General features: G+C 39.1%; 1 pseudogene; it reads left to right on the forward strand.

Moving 5' to 3' along the window:
* Window positions 1-8,784: 8,784 nt before the first annotated feature.
* On the forward strand, window positions 8,785-8,936 carry LOC115934896 (uncharacterized; annotated as a pseudogene).
* Window positions 8,937-18,243: the final 9,307 nt, after the last annotated feature.

Here is an 18,243-nt window from a genome sequence, read left to right on the forward strand (position 1 = left end):
GGAACACCATCTGGGCACATGGATGTAGGGCTTATATTTCTATCTTTAAATTAACGCCTACTTAGCACTGACTGTTTAGCAGTAGAATACTACCTGCTAAACAGTCAGTGCTAAGTAGGTGTTAATTTAAGGATAGAAGAGCTTTGTAAGTAAAAACCAGTTAATCTTCACAACCCTAGGTGTGGTGATGTTATTTATCGCCATCATATGAATGAGAAAAAGGAGGATTAGAGAGTTTCTTGTGCAAATTAATTTGCCCAAAGTCACAAAACTACAAAGTAGAGGAGTCAAAGTTGGAACCTCAGCCTTTAAGGAGCACTCTGTTTGCCACCACAAGCCAGTACCGTACTGTTTGCCTTCCCAGCCTCCAGAACCATGAGCCATATATATTTATGTTCTTTATAAATTACCCAGTCTGTGATATTCGATTATCACAGCAGAAAAAGAGCTAAGACACATAGGCAGAAGAGCTGATCAAGTATTTCATAGAAGAGGAACTACTTTTTATAATCATGTTAAAGAATACCCAACCTCATTAACAAGCAGGGAAATATAAATTTAAATGGCATTGCGAGGCCAGCAATTCCAGCTTAGATGCATTCCCTGGAGAAACTCCTTCCCACGTGCACAGGAACAAGTCCCACGAGTTCATGGCCACATCATTCGCACCAATGTTCATCAACAGCAGAACAGAAATAAATGGTGTTGGGAAACTGGCTATTCATATGCAGAAGAAGGAAATTGGACTCATCTCACTCCTTATGCAAGAATCAACTAAAATGGATGAAAAACTTAACAAAAGTCCCGACACTCTAAAACTACTAGAAGAAAACATTAGCGAAAAGCTCCATGACACTGGTCTGGACCATGATTTCTTGGATATGACCTGAAAAGCACAAGCAATGAAAAAGCAAAAATAGACAAATGGGATTGCAGGAAACTGGAAGGCTTCTGTACAGCAAAAGAAGCAGTTGATTGAAGGAAGGAACATACCACAGGTAGGAAGAAAATACTTGTAAACTATATATTGGATAAGGCACTAATATGCAAAATATGTAAGGAACTGAAACTAATCAATAATAAGAAAACAAATAACCCTCTTTAAAAGTGAGCAAAGGACCTGAATAGACATTTCTCAAAAGAAGACATACGAATGGTCAATAAGTGTATGAAAAAATGCTCACATCAGAAAAATGCAAATTATAACCACAATGGTTATCACCTCACACCTCTCAAAATGGATAGTATCAAAAAGATGAAAGACAAGTGCTGGGGAGGATGTGGAGAAAGGGAACCCTAGGGAACCCTAGGGCACCGTTGGTGGGAATGGAAATTAGTACAGCCACGATGGAGACAAGTATAGAGGTTTCTCCAAAGACGAAAAATGGAACTGCCATATGATCCAGTAATCCCACTACTATGTGTATACCCAAAGGAATTGAAATCAGTGTATCAAAGAGATATCTGACTCTCATGTTCATTGCAGCACTGTTCACAGCAGCCAAGATATGGAAGCAACCTAGGTGTTCATCAATGGATGAGTGAATTCAAAAAATTATGGCCTATATACACAATGGAACACTATTCAACCTTTCAAAAGAAGGAAATTCTGTCATTTGTAACAACATAAATAAATCTTGAGGACAATATATTAACTGAAAGAAGTCAGGCACTGAAGGATAAATATGGCATGATCTGACATGCGGAGTCTAAAGATGTCAAACTCCTAGGAGTAGAGAGTGGAATGAAGGAGTAAGTTCTGGTGATCTATGGCACAGCATAGTAACTATAATTAATACTAACATATTGTATATTTCAAAATTGCTAACAGAGTGGATTTTAAATGTTCTTGCCACAAGAAAAGGATGTGAGTATGTGAATGAGCCTGATTGAATCATTCCACAATGTATAAATGCATCAAAACATCACATTGTATCCCACAAATACATACAATTATTTGTCAAATAAAATTAAACTTAAAATAAAAATAAAATACTTAATTGATGCATAATAATTGTATATATTCAGGGTGTACCTCGTGCCGCTCATATGCCATTGTGGACGGAAGGGCACCCTGAGAAGCTGGGCAACACACCTTAATTGATACATAATAATTGTATATATTCAGGGTGTACCTCGTGCCGCTCATATGCCATTGTGGACAGAAGGGCACCCTGAGAAGCTGGGCAACACACCCAGCAAAACGCATGGACCTGTCGGCTCCCAGGGTTGAGCAGCATGTGAGGGCTGAGGCAGGTCACCCTGTGAGGTCAATAAAGGAGATGCGAGTGAGTAAGAGACACCAGTGTGTGGAGCAGGGGGTCCGGCACACAGCCTGTAGTGATAGTCCCACAGCCATGAGTGTCAGAAGGTGGACTATCAACAAGAACACAAATATCCTCTCTCACTGTGGTTGCGGAAAGAAGCCATCAGGATGGAGCCTCTCCAAGATGTGAAATTGTCCCTTCCCATCATCACCTTCTGAGTGACCTGTGAGAAAAAGAAAACAATAAATCACTCGACTACTGCGCTCTGTCCCGGGTGTGAGCGTGCGGCGTAGGACCTAGGACCAACTTTAAGGAAGATCCCTGCTCATCCCTTTGCCTAGCAAGAAACAGCGGGCCAGTTTAGGAGTCACTGAGATGGCCACAGAGCTGCCTCATAGCACAGTTCTCCCTCCCTTCCTCTAAGAACCCTCATTCTTTATTTTTGGGGTTTCTACCCCAAGTGCCTAGACCTCCTCATCGCTTTATGGTTTTTGTTGTTGTTGCTGTTTGTTTGTTTGCTTTAGACGGAGTTTCACTCTTGTTGCCCAGGCTGGAGTGCAATGGCGTGGTCTCGGCTCACTGCAACCTCCGCCTCCCGAGTTCAAGCAATTCTCCCGCCTCAGCCTCCTGAGTAGCTGGGATTACAGGCATGTGCCACCACACCCAGCTAATTTTTGTATTTAGTAGAGATGGGATTTCACCATGTTGGTCAGGCTAGTCTCGAACTCCTGACCTCAGGTGATCCCCCCGCCTCGGCCTCCCAAAGTGCTGGGATTACAGGCGTGAGCCACTGCGCCCTGCCTGCTTTATTCTTCATAAGATCTTCTTCTACCCATCCCAACTGACCTGTTCTGTGTCCCATGCACCCTTGTCTAATTGTCAAACACCAATCACATAATCAAATCCCTCGGTGAGGTGAAAAATAGTAGAATTGCTCACACTAAAGGCAGAAACTTACCTAAAATAGAATGAATACAGTGATCATCTCCAGGCCCTAAATTTGGGGAAATCCAGGCTGCAGACAGAGACCCAAAGAGGTGGCCAGGTGTGGAGAAGGAAGTGACTCAATGCTGCACTGACAAATATTCATCCTGTTGATCTGGTGCTGAAAGAGGGGGCCTGCCCTCCCCTCTCCTGTCCCCATCGTCTCCTCGGACTGTTTTCCATCTCACAGCTACGTGGATATTTGTTTTACTCTTACTATACCTGGATAAAAATAAGCAACAAAAGATTGAGAGTTGTATTTCCCACGAATCTATGCCCACGAAGAAAAACTCTGTTTCAAGTTAGTAATAGCAATTTCCATGGCTGGTCACCTGGAGGGGGAAGGTGGATTTTGATATTAAGGTTAATTCATGGCTTTCTACACACACTATAAAAGATAAGGCTGAACTCTTAGAGATTCCCACCTCAATTTGCCCCCTTTTATGGTGGACAAAATACCTAAAAAATGTATACTACTTTATACTTTAGAATCTTCACGTAGTGAGCTCGTTTAACCCTTGAAGTGACTCAGTTTTATACAGAACCAAAAGAAAAGATAGGGGGAGGAATCGTGGGTGATATCAGTGATTCCCACACGTGTGCATTAGAATCAGCAGGAGGGCTTGTTAAAGCACAGATGACTGTCCCCCTTCCCGCAGAGTCTCTGATTGAAGAGGTCAGGCCTGGGGTCCAAGAGTTCAAATTTCTAACAAGTTCCTGGGAGCTGGTGATGCTGCTGGTTGGGGACCCCTGAGACAATGGCCTCCTTGGGGACACTCTGAAAACCACTGTCTTATCTTGTTATTCTTCCGAGAGTACCTTCATGTTATCATTCATTGAATAGCCATTCAATTAAGGAAATATTAAGGTGTTTCCTTCATGAAATATTTAATAAGCAAATTGGTGAAGGAATTATGATAATGATCTTACAATGTTCAGTAGAAGGACATGAAGCAGTTGACGGCAAACCTTAGCTCCCGCGACCTGAATAATGCCTGGCTTGTACACCATACCGACCTCACACGCCCAGGCTGCCTCCTTCATCCCTCACTGCCTGTTCCGAGTGAAAATTGGCGTCAGTCTAAATAAACTAAGTTGTGAATGGATACTTACAAGCATGCACATTTCTGCACATAATGTACATATGCACATATTTGCATAGGATGTGGTGTGGGAGCATGGTTATTGCTAAAGACCACAGGAAAACAGATCATATTAAATGTAGTTTAATAGGTTAAAATTAAGTATAAGGCTCAAACAACTTTTCAGTAAAGATACTTGTATACGAAGAAGATTTTTCTCATTTACTTCTTCCTTTTTCCGATGTTAGAGATGGGTCTGATGAAAACAAAGCTGAAAAATTGAAATGCCATCTTAGTCCAGGTAGATTCACACGGAACAAACAATACTTCTGGCGTTTGTTTTCTGTTCACAAAGTATACCCTCAACTCTGGCCTACTATCTCACCCGAGTGTGCAAGAATCAGAAAAGGAACTTATAAATAAATGTAGATAACTACTGGAAATTCAACTCAACATGCATAAATAGAGCATATAACATCATACAATAAAATCAGTATTTCCCCCTTCTATTACATAAATCATTCAAAAGCCACACGGAGAAGTAAAATCAGAAGTTGAATTTCCGTTTTCAGAGAAACTGAGAATTATCTAAAACTCCAAACCACAAAATGTCGAGGACTGTGAACCAGGTGGGAATTGAGCACTGGTGTGAGATGAAGTGGAAGAGGATGCTTGGAAAGATGACTCTGCAGCTACAGAGCTCAGAAAGACACAGCAGAAGATACTTCTCAAAGCACACCCTTGGGTCGAAAACTATGTCTCTTATTTCAGCGGAGGTGACCACAGGTATCGGCTGGTGGCAAATTTGATTTTGGAAAGCTGAAGAACAGGCCAAATAAGGAATCATATGAATAGGTCATATTTCTAAAGAGCGGCTGGCCTCATATCAGATGAGGAGATAGGAACTACGTTCAGTGGGCTGGAGTGCAGTAGATCATAGCTCACTGCAACCTCAAACTCCTGGATTAAAGTGATCCTCCTGCCTCAGCCTCCCGAATAGCTGGGACTACAGGTACATGTCACCATGCCCGGCCAGTGAAACTTTTTCTAATAAACCAAAGCAATTAAAATAGCTTCTGTGTCTCCTTTGGCTAGGGAAAAGTAAAAGGTAAGCAAACACACAGAAAATCCTAGTTCATCAGAAAAAAAAAAATCCAGTGATTCTGCAAGAAGGCCCTGGATGCACCTCATGCAAACTTCATGCAAATAGTTATTAATGAAAAACACACTTCCACCAGGCACAGCGGCTCACACCTCTAATTCCAGAACTTTGGGAGGCCAAGGTGGGACGATTTCTTGAGCCCAGGAGTTAGAAGTTAGAGTGAGCTATGATTGCAACACTGCACTCCAGCCTGGGTGACTGAGTGAGACCCCATCTCCAAAAAAAGAAAAAGAAACACACGCTTCCTCCAATGATGAGCAATAAAAAGGAACCAGCAAAATACATGTACAAAAATAACATAAGAAAAATATTTCATGTTCAAATAGATCAGAGGGTGAAAAAAAGAAAATAAAAAAAAGAAACAATGATCAAAAGAAGAGGAAATGTAAGTAACAGATAGACAAAGACACCAGAAAAAAAATGTTGCCAAGGAGCGGAGAAAAATTAGCAAGTATTAATTAGGACAATAACAGTTTTTAAAGACATAATGAAGCAATCACCTCTAACAAGCATGAATGTAGTGAAGAGATTTAAAAGTTCAGAGAACATAAGGTAAGAAAACAGGATGTGAACTGCGACCCAGCAAAGATCAGGAAACACAGGGAAAGAGAAAAAAGATTAAATCGTCACAGAAATGAAGGCAAAATTGGATGGGGCGCAGGAAGAGACATGGACACAACACAGCAAGGGTCACAGAAGAGAGAATGAGAGAAATGAATAAATGAAAACAGAAATAAATGAAGTTTAAAGAAATTAGAGGATAACAGCTATGGAAGAAAAGCAGTATAAAATTGGAGTACTCAAAGAAAAAATAAAAATATTGAAAACAGAACAAATATTTAAAAATATAATATTGGAAAGCACTCCTGTGAAAATGTGAATTGAAAATGTGATTTAAAGAGCATACCATATTCTCTGGAAGACTGATCTGTATCAGGTCAACAGTGAGACAATCCTGGTAAAGATGGTAAATTTCAAAGATATAGAACCCATTGGGCAGATGAGCAAATGGATTAAGTCACTTGAGAGAGCAAATAAATCAGGCTGGTTCAGACGCCTCTGCAGTATTCATCACTAGATGACCCTAGAGCAGAGCCTGTGAAATCCTCAGCAGGGCTGCCCAGGGTGTGTTGGGACCAGGCAAATACATTTATTGTGGAGACCCTGTCCATATAAAAAAACTAATCCCTCAAAGCACTGTGGTACAGACACAAAGACAGGCATATAGACCAATTGAATAGGATAATGAGTTCAGAAATTAACACTCACAAAAATCAATTGATTTTTGACAAAAGTGACAAGACCATTCAATGGAGAAAGAAAATTTTTAACAAATGGTGCTGAAAAAATTGGATACCCCCATGAAAAAGAATAGGGATGGATGCTTACCTTATACTACGTAAAAAGATTAACTAAGATGGACTGAAGACCTATAAGAGCTAAATTATTAACTTTGAAAAGAAAGGCTGGGGGAAATCTTCCCGATGTTGGATTTGGCAATGGTTTCTTGGATATGACCCCCAAAACACAGGTAACAAAATAAATGGGAGATAAACTGGGCTTCATAAAAATTAAAAACTTTTGTACAATAAAGGATACAATCAGGAGACTACAAAGGCAAGGAAAACACCGATTGGGAGAAAAAAATGAAAGCATACATTGGATAAGAGATTAATATCCAGAATATATAAATAATTCCTACAACTCAACAACCAAAAATAAGCAATCCAATTTAAAAATGGCCAAAGGACTTGAATACACATTTCTCCAAAAAGGGTATACAGATAGCAAAGAAGCACATGGAAAGATGCTCAACATCACTAATCATTAGGAAATGCAAAAGCAAACCACAGCGAGATATCACTTCCCACTCACAGGGCTAATAAAAAATAGCAAGTGTTGGTGAGAATGTGGAGAAACTGGAATGCCACGCATTGCTGGTGGGAATGTAAAATGGCGCAGTTGCCGTGGGAAACAGTGGGGCATACTGTGAGTGAGGAAGGCACTCCGAAGTATGGATACCCTGAGACATGGGGCTAGGGCAGAGGTCCTCCTTTTGCCTGGGATCCAAGGGCAAGAGTGACCTTAAGATAAAAACGTGACCTAAGAATTTCACACTCATCAAAGTTTGAACATGTTTAAAACTATAGGAATATTTTCCCCATGAGTCCAGAGATGGCCTAAAAATCTACATCCAAGAAATTAATGGTACACACTGAATTTTACTACCAGACCAAACTAAAGCCAATATGAGAAATAGGGAGACAGAAGAGAATGCTAATGTTATATGTCTTGAAAATGTTGAAATGCCATATTCAACACACTTTGAGAAAGCAAAATGAAAAAAAATTGCTTAATAGAGTAAGTATACTGATTTTTTTTAATTTTAATAGCTAGGAGCAAAGTGTCTCATTAAAACTGACAAGCCAACAGAGTCATAAGCACATTTGAGTATAAAGAACAACATTAATAAAGTTGACGCAATCAACTAAAAATAAAATTAAATAGTGAACGAGAGTGAAGAGATAAAAAGAAACTTATTAATTTATTAATTGCTTAAAATAGGAAATTTATAGATACTTTCTAAGGAAACAAAAGACTAAATTATTAAATAAATGTATTATTATACAAGTAAACATTAGGACATATCTCTCTTCCATCAGGGAAATATACACACAAAAAAAGAAGGTAAAGACAATAGTCAGCATAGTGAATGTTTTTTAAAAACCTACAACAAAACATAGCATAAAATAATATAGTTAGGTCCAAATATACATCATACCACTAAATGTAAATGAATTAATAAAAAACAAAATGGTATTGGCTGGGCGCAGTGGCTCATGCCTGTAATCTCAGCACTTTGGGAGGCCGAGGCGGGTGGATAACTTGAGCTCAGGAGTTCAAGACCTGCCTGGCCAACATGGTGAAACCCCATCTCTACTAATAATACAAAAATTAGCCGGGCATTGTGGTGCATGCCTGTAATCCCAGCTATTTGGGAGGCTGAGGCACAAGAATCGCTTGAACCCAGAGAGTAGAGGTTGCAGTGAGCCAAGATCACACCGCTGCACTCCAGCGTGGGTGACAGAGTGAGATTCTGTCTGAAAAAAAAAAAAAAAAGATTTAGTAGTATATAAAAAAAAAAATTTAACTTCCCTATTAAAATAAAAATGCTTTCGAGATTGGGTAACAAAGTAAAGTTCATCTTGGGCACTGTGACTAAGAAAGGATTGGAAAAAAAGAAGGTCATCAAAGGTATATCAGGCAAATGGGAACAAAAGAAGGCAGTATTTTTACCCGGCAGGAGTTACCATGATCACGAAGGTGGTTTTCCAGGGCAAGGCTCATCCATTGCACTCCGGATATGCTGACCCGCATGATTTCCCCAAATGTAGGAAACTCAACTGCATAATTTTTGAAGGACTGCATTGCACTCTCTTCTGATTTAAAAAATTTAAAATTTTTAAATATAAAAATAAAAATAAAATATTTAGGATATTAATACGATACAAGGTAGACTTCAAGCCAAAACCATTAGCTAAGACAAATAAAGACAATTCCTAATACTAAAGTGTGGCATGATCCTAATAAAATGCCCACAGGATTTTACTGTGGAGTTGGATAAGTTCATGTTAAAGGTTAAGTGGAAAATAAACACGAAAAGTCGTGAAATCTCTTTTTAAAAAGAAGAGGAATGAGGGGGATACTACTCCTTCCAGATGGTTCACTGTATAATAGACTCTAAAACTCAAGAATTTAAACATTGTAACTTGAATGCTTGAAGAGATAGATCTGTGGAATGGTAAAGAAAGTTTATAGATAGACCCATTTTCTTGTGGAATTTAGTATGTGATAATGGTGTAACACAGGCCAATAAAGTACAGACAGATTATACAAGACAGGTTGTTGGAACTCCTAGTTAGCCATCTGAAAAAAAGAATAATTTTGGACACATATTTGTCCTTTACACCGGGACAAATTCAAAATGGATCAAGGATTTAAATGTAAAAAAGAATCAAAACAATAACTAAATTAAACCATGGCTGAATTCCTTATTGACCCTGCAGGAAGGTCTTTCTAAAACATTAACATAAAACCAAGAAGCATAAAAAAGATTCATAAATCAACTCCTATGTATCACAAACCTGCAAAATCAAGTCAAAAGTTAAATTGAAAATTGTAACAAGTATTTACAACTCACAAATTTATCTCATAAAGAGCTGAACTTCCCAATATATTAAAAGCTTCTGTGAATGAGAATAATAAGCCAATAGATAAAATGGGGTGTAATGAGCAAGTTCCCAGAAAAAGAAATACAAACAACTCTAAAACTAGGAAGAGATCTCAACCTCAGTCATGATGAGAGAAATGCAAATTCAGTCTCTCCATAACACCATCCTTCACTTTCAGTTTTGTAAATAAAATAAATAATAAATAAAATAAAAAGTTTACTCATGGGAGTGTAAATTGGAACAAACTCTATTGAGGGAAATTTGTGATCTTTATCAAAATTATTAATGACAAATACTGTGAATCAGCAATTCATTTGTAGAAATTTAGCATACAGATACTCTCACAAGTGTACAAAATGATGTAGATCCAAGGCTACTCATTGCAATGTTGCTTGTGAGAGCAAAGGCAGGACACAGCTGAAATGCTCATCAACCGAAATGATTGGTTAAATTGGTTACATAAAGTATGGTACATGCATGCATGGAATAAAAACAGCCATCAAAAATGAAGAGCAGTTTGAACTGATACGGAATAATTGTCAATTATTAATTGTCTGGTAATAAATCCTGGAATTAAGCAGTAGCTTTCCAGATTAAGGGCTGGAATATACATATATATTTAGGCCGGGTGTGGTGGCTCACGCCTGTAATCCCAGCACTTTGGAAGGCCGAGGTGGGCAAATCATGAGGTCAGGAGTTTGAGACCAGTCTGGCCAACATGGTGAAATCTCGTCTCTACTAAAAATACAAAAATTAGCCGGGCATGGTGCTGGATGCCTGTAATCCCAGCTACTCGGGAGGCTGAGGCAGGAGAATCACTTGAACGCAGGAGGCAGAGGTTGCTGTGAGCCGAGATCGTGCCATTGCACTCCAGTCTGGGCAACAAGAGCGAAACTCTGTCTCAAAAAAAAAAAAAAGAAAAGAAATACATATATATATATATGTATGTGTATATATATATAAACTTATATTTTATTATATATATTTATATATGTATTTATAATATATAAATATATATATGTATAATTTTAAAATATATATATTTAAGTCCACATATTAGCTGGGTGAAGTGGCTCACGCTTGTAATCCCAGCACTTTGGGAGGCTGGGGCAGGAGGATCGCTTGAGTCTAGAAGTTTGAGACCCGCCTGGGCAACATAGCAAGACCTCTTTCTTTCTGAGTAAACCATTAGACTTTCTTTATTTATATCCCTAGTTCATTCAGAGAAAAAGTTAGATGTTCTCAGTAATACATAAAATACAATTTTTACTATGTGAGTAAAGAAAACTAGTAAACTAGGAATCAGGGTTAAAGGGTGATATGAAACCTGCAAGCATAGACAAGTCCAAAAAGGAATCCTACAAGGTGCTATACATTTGAAAACATAGGATATGAATTCCACTCTTGGATTTCAAGAGTCCAATGTGGAAGGAGACAATGTTAGCTACATAAACTACAGTGTCCATGAGTTTTAAAGATTAAAAGTGCATAAATATTGTTGGTAATGACACCAGAGAGAAATGTTCCCCTTGGTATTCCTAAAGGCATCTCAATGTCATTACAGCAAACACAGCTTGGGTTTGACAAGGTTGTTTCCTTTAATGTATATTGACGCCATGCTACTGAAGCACAGTTCAATGTGGCAAAAGCAATTCAACAAGGACCAAATGAAGCCGTCCTGGATGGCAGTCTGGGGATTAGGAAGTGGACGCTCAGGAAAAGAATAAAGGAATATTCCTCAAATAATTCTCCATAAATTAGATTTTTTTCTCACTGAAGTTGTATGAAGTATCCTTGAACTCAGTTATACAAATACACCCTAGAAGTTATCCCGGGTCCTTCTACTGTCAGTTAATGTCACATATGAGGGTTTTCACAAACCCTTGCAGTGGAAAATATCTTGACATCTTCTTTGGGAAGCTTAGAAGCCCAAGAACAGCAATAGCATATGCTGAATGGGAGACCTTCCCTTCCGGAAGGGGGCGACTAGCCAAGACACTGAGGGCACGAGCCGTCTAGTTCTCCAGTGTCTCCCACATATGCCTCCCAGGATGGCAAAGTCTCATGTAATAAGTGACAGCAACAATAATGTAGACCTCAAAATTATTTTAACCACATATGACCAAATTCTCTCCTGGGCCGTGAAAATGTATCAAAAAAGTACTTGAGGAATGTTTAACCTTGAGCAACGTAATTCCCTCTTTGAAATTCCAGTGGAGATTGGTTGCAGACTGTATGCCCACAGACAAATGGTGAGCCCCAGAGTAAAAGGCTGGGTCCCAACTCCCAGAAAATTCCCTGATATGTGGCAGTCATGAAATAAAGATTTGTTGAATAAATTCCTAAGTAAGGTCGTTAGCCATAAACCTGTTAAATATTGGGCCTCTTCTACCAAAACGATGCTGGTATTGATGTCAAAATAGTGGCTTTGTTGGTTCTTCATTTCTGTACATCAATGCTAAGGACACTTGTCTATTCGGGTTCCTAGGGAACTTGGACTGTAAGTCATAGCAGATGACAGCTCTGACATTCTCTGCACATTACTACCTAGAAACCCGTTCTGCCCATATGTGTAATGGAGAGGCCATAGCTGCCCTTTATGGCTGTTTCAGAGTCACCGCACACTCATGGCTAAGTCGTTCCCTACGTCCAGTGCCAAACCATCTTTGACTCAAGGTTTTCTTTCTCAGGAGCCAGACGGCAGAGAAAACCACTGATCTCCATATCTTTTAAATAATAATATTTGTATATCAAGATACAATAAAAGAATTTTCTAACTTTTCCTTATAATGTGCCTTCTGTTGTTGTCATTATTTTTTGAATATTCCCCTCTTTCCTCACAACCTTGTTGAAGAGAACGGCATCCCCAGTCCTTGAGTTAAATGATAAATAAGCAAAGCTTTGGGTTGGGTTGTAATAAAAGAAGTGTCATAGCTCAGCTCTCTTATATCAGCCCCAGAAAGAATTAGAATGAAACATGTAAAGCCTTTTACAAATCTGAAAAGAATTTGATATGGATGGAAGACTCCATAAGGGCAAAGGCAACTCTTCTCTTAATATTCTTCTGGCTCAGATATTGATTTATGATGAGGCATTTCTGGCATCAAGATGCAAGAAAAGGGTTTAGGGAGAGAGGTTTAGCTACCTTCTTACACGTACAAAAGGATAGAGATTGAGTGAAGATGAAAGAAACGAGTGCTGAACATTACTTAGAGTCCTTTCTTGCTACTCGGTCTCCTAGTGTCACACTGGGCCTCTGAGAAGGTGCTCCCACACAGCACATGCACACGTGCACACACACTCATTCCTCTCCCCAACACACACACAAGCTCATCACCACCGCCTCCATGAAGACAGGGGTCTTCCCTCCTGCTGCTGATTGCCAGATGGGTGTGTCTGAACCTTCCCTTCTGCAGCTAAAGAATGCCTCCTCCTTAAATTTATCTCCCAAATAAGCAATCACCCTTTGAGGAACTCACTATGAATTTTTTTGACAAATAAAAATTGGATACATTTAGGGTGTACAACATAATATTTTGATATATACAGTATATACATTGTGTAATGATTACCACAATTTGGGTAATTAACATCCATCACCTCAAATAGTTAACCATTTTTGTGGTCAGAATATCTTTCACTGACTCTTTTAGCAAATTTCAAGTATACAATACATTATTATTAACTACAGTTATCATAACATACAATAGGTCTGCAGTACTTACTTTATAGCTGAAGGTTTTATGCTTTGACCAGTATCTCCCTTTTGTTCCACCCCTGCCCCTGTTAACCATAGCTCTACTCTCTATTACTAGGAGTTTGATTTTTTTTGAAGATTCTACATGTAAATGAGATCATGTGGTATCTGTCTTTTTGTGTATGGCTTATTTTACTTAGCATAGTGTCCTAAGGTTCATCCATGTTATTGCAAATGACAGGATTTCCTTCCTCTTTACGTCTGAATAATATTCATGTTTCATGTTTTCTTTATCCGTTCATCTCTTGGTGGACACTTAGATTGTTTCCATATCTCAGCTATTGTGAATAGTGCTGCAATGAACATGGGAGTGCAGGTATCTTCTCAAGGTAGTAATTTCCTTTAGATATTGCTTTATGTATAACCAAAAGTAGGATTGCTGGATAATACGGTGGTTCTACATTTAATTTTTTGAGAAACTGTCCTACTGTTTCCCACAATGGCTGTACCACCAACAATGTTCAAAGATTCCCTTCTCCACACCCTGCCCAACACTTAACTATCTTTTGGCTTTTTAGTAATAGCCATCCTAAGAGGTGTGAGGTGATATCTCATTATGGTTTTGATTTGTATTCTCCTGATTAGTGATGTTGAGAATTTTTTCTATATCTCTTGGCTATTTGTATGACTTCTTTGGAAAAATGTCTAAATGTCTATTCTTTGCCCACCCCTCTCTTTTTTTTGACAGAGTCTCTCTCTGTTGCCCAGGATGGAGTGCAGTGGTGCGATCTCGGCTCACTGCAACCTCTGCCTCCTGGGTTCAAGCAATTCTCCTGCCTCAGCCTCCCAAGGAGCTGGGACTACAGCACCTGCCACCACACCCGGCTAATTTTTATATTTTTAGTAGAGACAGTGTTTCTCCATGTTGGCCAGGCAGGTCTTGAACTCCTGACCTCAAGTGATCCACCCACCCCCGCCTCCCAAATTGCTGGGATTACAGGCATGAGCCACCGCACCGGGCCGCCTTTGCCCATTTTTAAATGGTTACTTAGTGAGTTTTTTTGTTTGCTACTGACTTCATTGTAGGAGTTTCTTAAATATTATAAATGGGATTTGTTTCTTGATTTCTTTTTTGGATAGTTTGTTGTTACTGTATAAAAATGCAACTCATTTTTTATGTTGATCTTGTGTCCTGTGACTACTGAATTCATTTACTAGTTCTGACAGCATTTTGGTGGAGTCTTTAGGATTTTTTACATATAAGATTGTGTCATCTGCAGAGACAATTTCACATCTTCTTTCCAATTTGGGTGTCTTATTTCTTTCATCTGCTTTCATTGCTCTAGCAATGAAATTTCATTCTATGTTGAATACAAGTAGTGAAAGTATGCATCTTTGTCTTGTTCCTGATCTTACCTATGGACTTCAACGACAAGTGATGCCAGTAAAACAAATGAAATATATATATATATTTATATACACACACACACACGTATATACACACACACATATATGTGTATATATACACACATATATATACACACACACATATATGTGTGTATATACACACATATATATACACACACATATATACACACGATATATATGTATCATTTATGTATATATCTAGATACATATGTATACATATCTGGATATATACATATGCATATATGTATCTAGATGTATATGTATATATATATAGATATAGACATACATGTGTGTATCTAGATAGATACACACATGTATGTCTAATATATAGATATAGATATACTGGGTCTAGATATATATACACATATATGTCTCTATCTATATCTGGATATGTATGTCTGTATCTACATATAGATATCTGTACCTATATCTATACATATGCGTGCGTGTGCATGTTATAAAGTCCAGGAATATTTTTTCAATCCACAGTAACCACTTTCCCTGATACTCACTGAAACGTCTCCAAGTTCTTGTTCTTTCTTCTCTACAAAATCATCAATATAATTTTTTTCTCTTGAGAACCAATCCTCCCAATCTCCTTTCTCCTATTTCTCCCTGTCTTTTCCATAAATATGTTCCAGTTTTAAGCCTTACATGCATCCTTATTTCTAGCTCGAAATTCTGTTTAGGTGGTTTAGCAGGTAAAGAACAAATGGCAACAAGTTTCAAATGGCAGCCAGCTGGGCTCTAGAAGACAAAGGAGCCAAGGTGTTTATATTCTTTTCTATTCATTAAGTCACCTCTGACTTCCTCTCTCAGATGGGCAACTGAAGGACGCTGGGAACAACTCACTGGCTCTGGGAGGGCTGTGAGGACACAAAAATCTCTAAAGATCAATTAGCCACTGTTACAGATGAGAAGGTCCAAGGAGACCCAAGGGATGTAGGTTCCCATGGAGAAGGCATTTGCCTTCCACAAGACCTGACTTGCAAGAGCGATGGCTGTGTGTACCCAACTGTACCAGTGACCTCTTAAAATTGCTCAGCTATGAGACATGTTCCCTTTAATGTAATTAGGAAGCTATATCTCTGCATTCCAAATGAAAAAAGAACACATTAACCACAAAACAATTTTATTAAATTCCTGCTAGTTCAAATAGTTTCCTTTTCTTCATTAGGGTAATGTATATGCTTGAATTGTTTAGACTTAGATAGACAAGGATACGGGAGAAAAATCATTTGTTCCAGGCGGTTTCTTGCTTAGTTCCTTGAGCTAATAAGCATTTCTTAATTGGTCTTTAAGTAGTGGCTAGTTGGGTAGGATTTGGAATAAAACAGGCCAGATTCAAATCCTCACCCACCATTTAGTGCCTGGGTAATTGAGGCAAATCACCCAAAATGATTATCTAACTTTCAGTCTCTAGATCAGCAGAACTAATAGGAGGAGGCAAATAGCACCTACATTCCATATTGTAGGAATTTAGTGTGTCGGTGAAGTATATTATATAGCATGGTGTTTGAACTATGCTTGACTGTAACTATAGTAAGGGTTCAATAAATGGTAACTATTTTTACAGGACACATTAGCTTCGTGCAAAAAAAAAAAAAAAAAAAGCCTTCTGACCAAAGAATTTGTAACTCAGACGAGTCTAGAACCCTGGCCAGAATTAACCAAAGCAAAACTATGAAAGTACACTAAGCTCACACTCGATTCTCTCTCCAGCCACCCTTCTGTCCAAACTCAATCTTTCCCTGTTAAAAATGTCCTTTCAGAAAAAGAGAATTAGGAGGATGTTGTAGTGAGCGTTGGATTTAGGGTTTCAGAAACCTAGATCTCAGCTTCACCCCATATTTGCTATGTGAACTTGGGTGACTTAAACTCTCTGAACCTCAGTTTCTTGTGAATAAATAGGGACTATAACAAAACTCACTGTCACAATACAGCCGTAAGGACTAATAACATTGTATGCAAAAGGGTTTTTCAGATATAAACAAATATTAATTATTGTTATTGGAATAAAAGATGATTCCCTCAACATGAAATTTACCAAGACCGTGAAAGTTGATTAATAAGGACGCCACGCTTTGATATGAAGCCAAGAATGTGGGATGCAGTGACAGTGCTGGAATGTCTGGTACCCATTGTCTTCACACTTCAGCCTCTTGAGCCTCCCACCACTGCCTTCCACAGAAATCTCTTTTTTTCATTGTCTTCACACTTCAGCCTCTTGAGCCTCCCACCACTGCCTTCCACAGAAATCTCTTTTTTTTCATTGTTGTCACTCCTCCTTATCCCTTCTTCTTTTCTATATCTATTCCTCTTGGCTCATTATTCATATGTTCATTTCTTCTCTATTATCTTCTCTCTTGCATGGAAAATATCTTATCCATGGCACCAAGCTGCATGACAGAGACTCCTGTTGTAGCTAGTAAGAGTCTATGCTCCCTTTACTCAATGCCACCCTAGTGATTTTGTCTTTTTCTTCAAGTATGTAAATGACATCCAAACCTGAAACTCTACATGCTCCTTGAAGTACCGCTGTTTATGATCTCCTTATTTGCTCCAAATATCGGACATGAATAACCTCTGTTAGAGACCTTAGAAATGGGTTCTGAGATGTGAGCATCTACGGCAGGGTCGCAGTTACTTAGAATCGGGGAACTCATTCTGTCTGCCTCTGGGCACAGTGCATCTGCATGGCACCACGTTGGGAGTCATTGACCTTGGGAAGGTGTTGTCATTCCCTATTAAGTCTTCTATCACTCTCAGTCTTGCCTAGAACCCATCCCACTCTCCATAAGCGGACACAATACAAACTCTTCTCAAGCTGGTTCCTTTGGAAAGTTGTGAGAAAAACCAGCACTTACTGATGGCTGCACAGTGATCACAGACACTGAACAAGAGAGAGTCCCAAGAGATCCCTACTTCCAGTTTCTAAACAAGGAAGGGACTAAAACTCTGAGGACGGCCATGCGCAGTGGCTCACGCCTGTAATCCCAGCACTTAGGGAGGCCGAGGCGGGTGGATCACCTGAGGTCAGGAGTTCAAGACCAGCCTGGCCAACATGGTGAAACTCTGTCTCTACTGAAAATACAAAAATTAGTAGGGTGTGGTGGTGGGTGCCTGTAATCCCAGCTACTCAGGAGACTGAGGCAGGAGAATCACTTGAACCCAGGAATCCAAGGTTGCAGTGAGCCGAGATCATGCCACTGCACTCCAGCCTGGGCAACAAGAGTGAAACTCTGTTCCCCCCCACCAAAAAACAAAAACAAAAACCAATTCTGAGGATGACTGAGGGCTTTCCTACTGACCAACTGCCCTCCAAGGAACAGGGTAAGATCTGTGATTGAAGAGCTATTACAGAAAATTTTACTGCTCATTTTTTCATCTC

The sequence above is a fragment of the Gorilla gorilla genome, chromosome 4, assembly GCF_029281585.2.
Source record: "Gorilla gorilla gorilla isolate KB3781 chromosome 4, NHGRI_mGorGor1-v2.1_pri, whole genome shotgun sequence".
Classification (NCBI taxonomy): domain Eukaryota; kingdom Metazoa; phylum Chordata; class Mammalia; order Primates; family Hominidae; genus Gorilla; species Gorilla gorilla.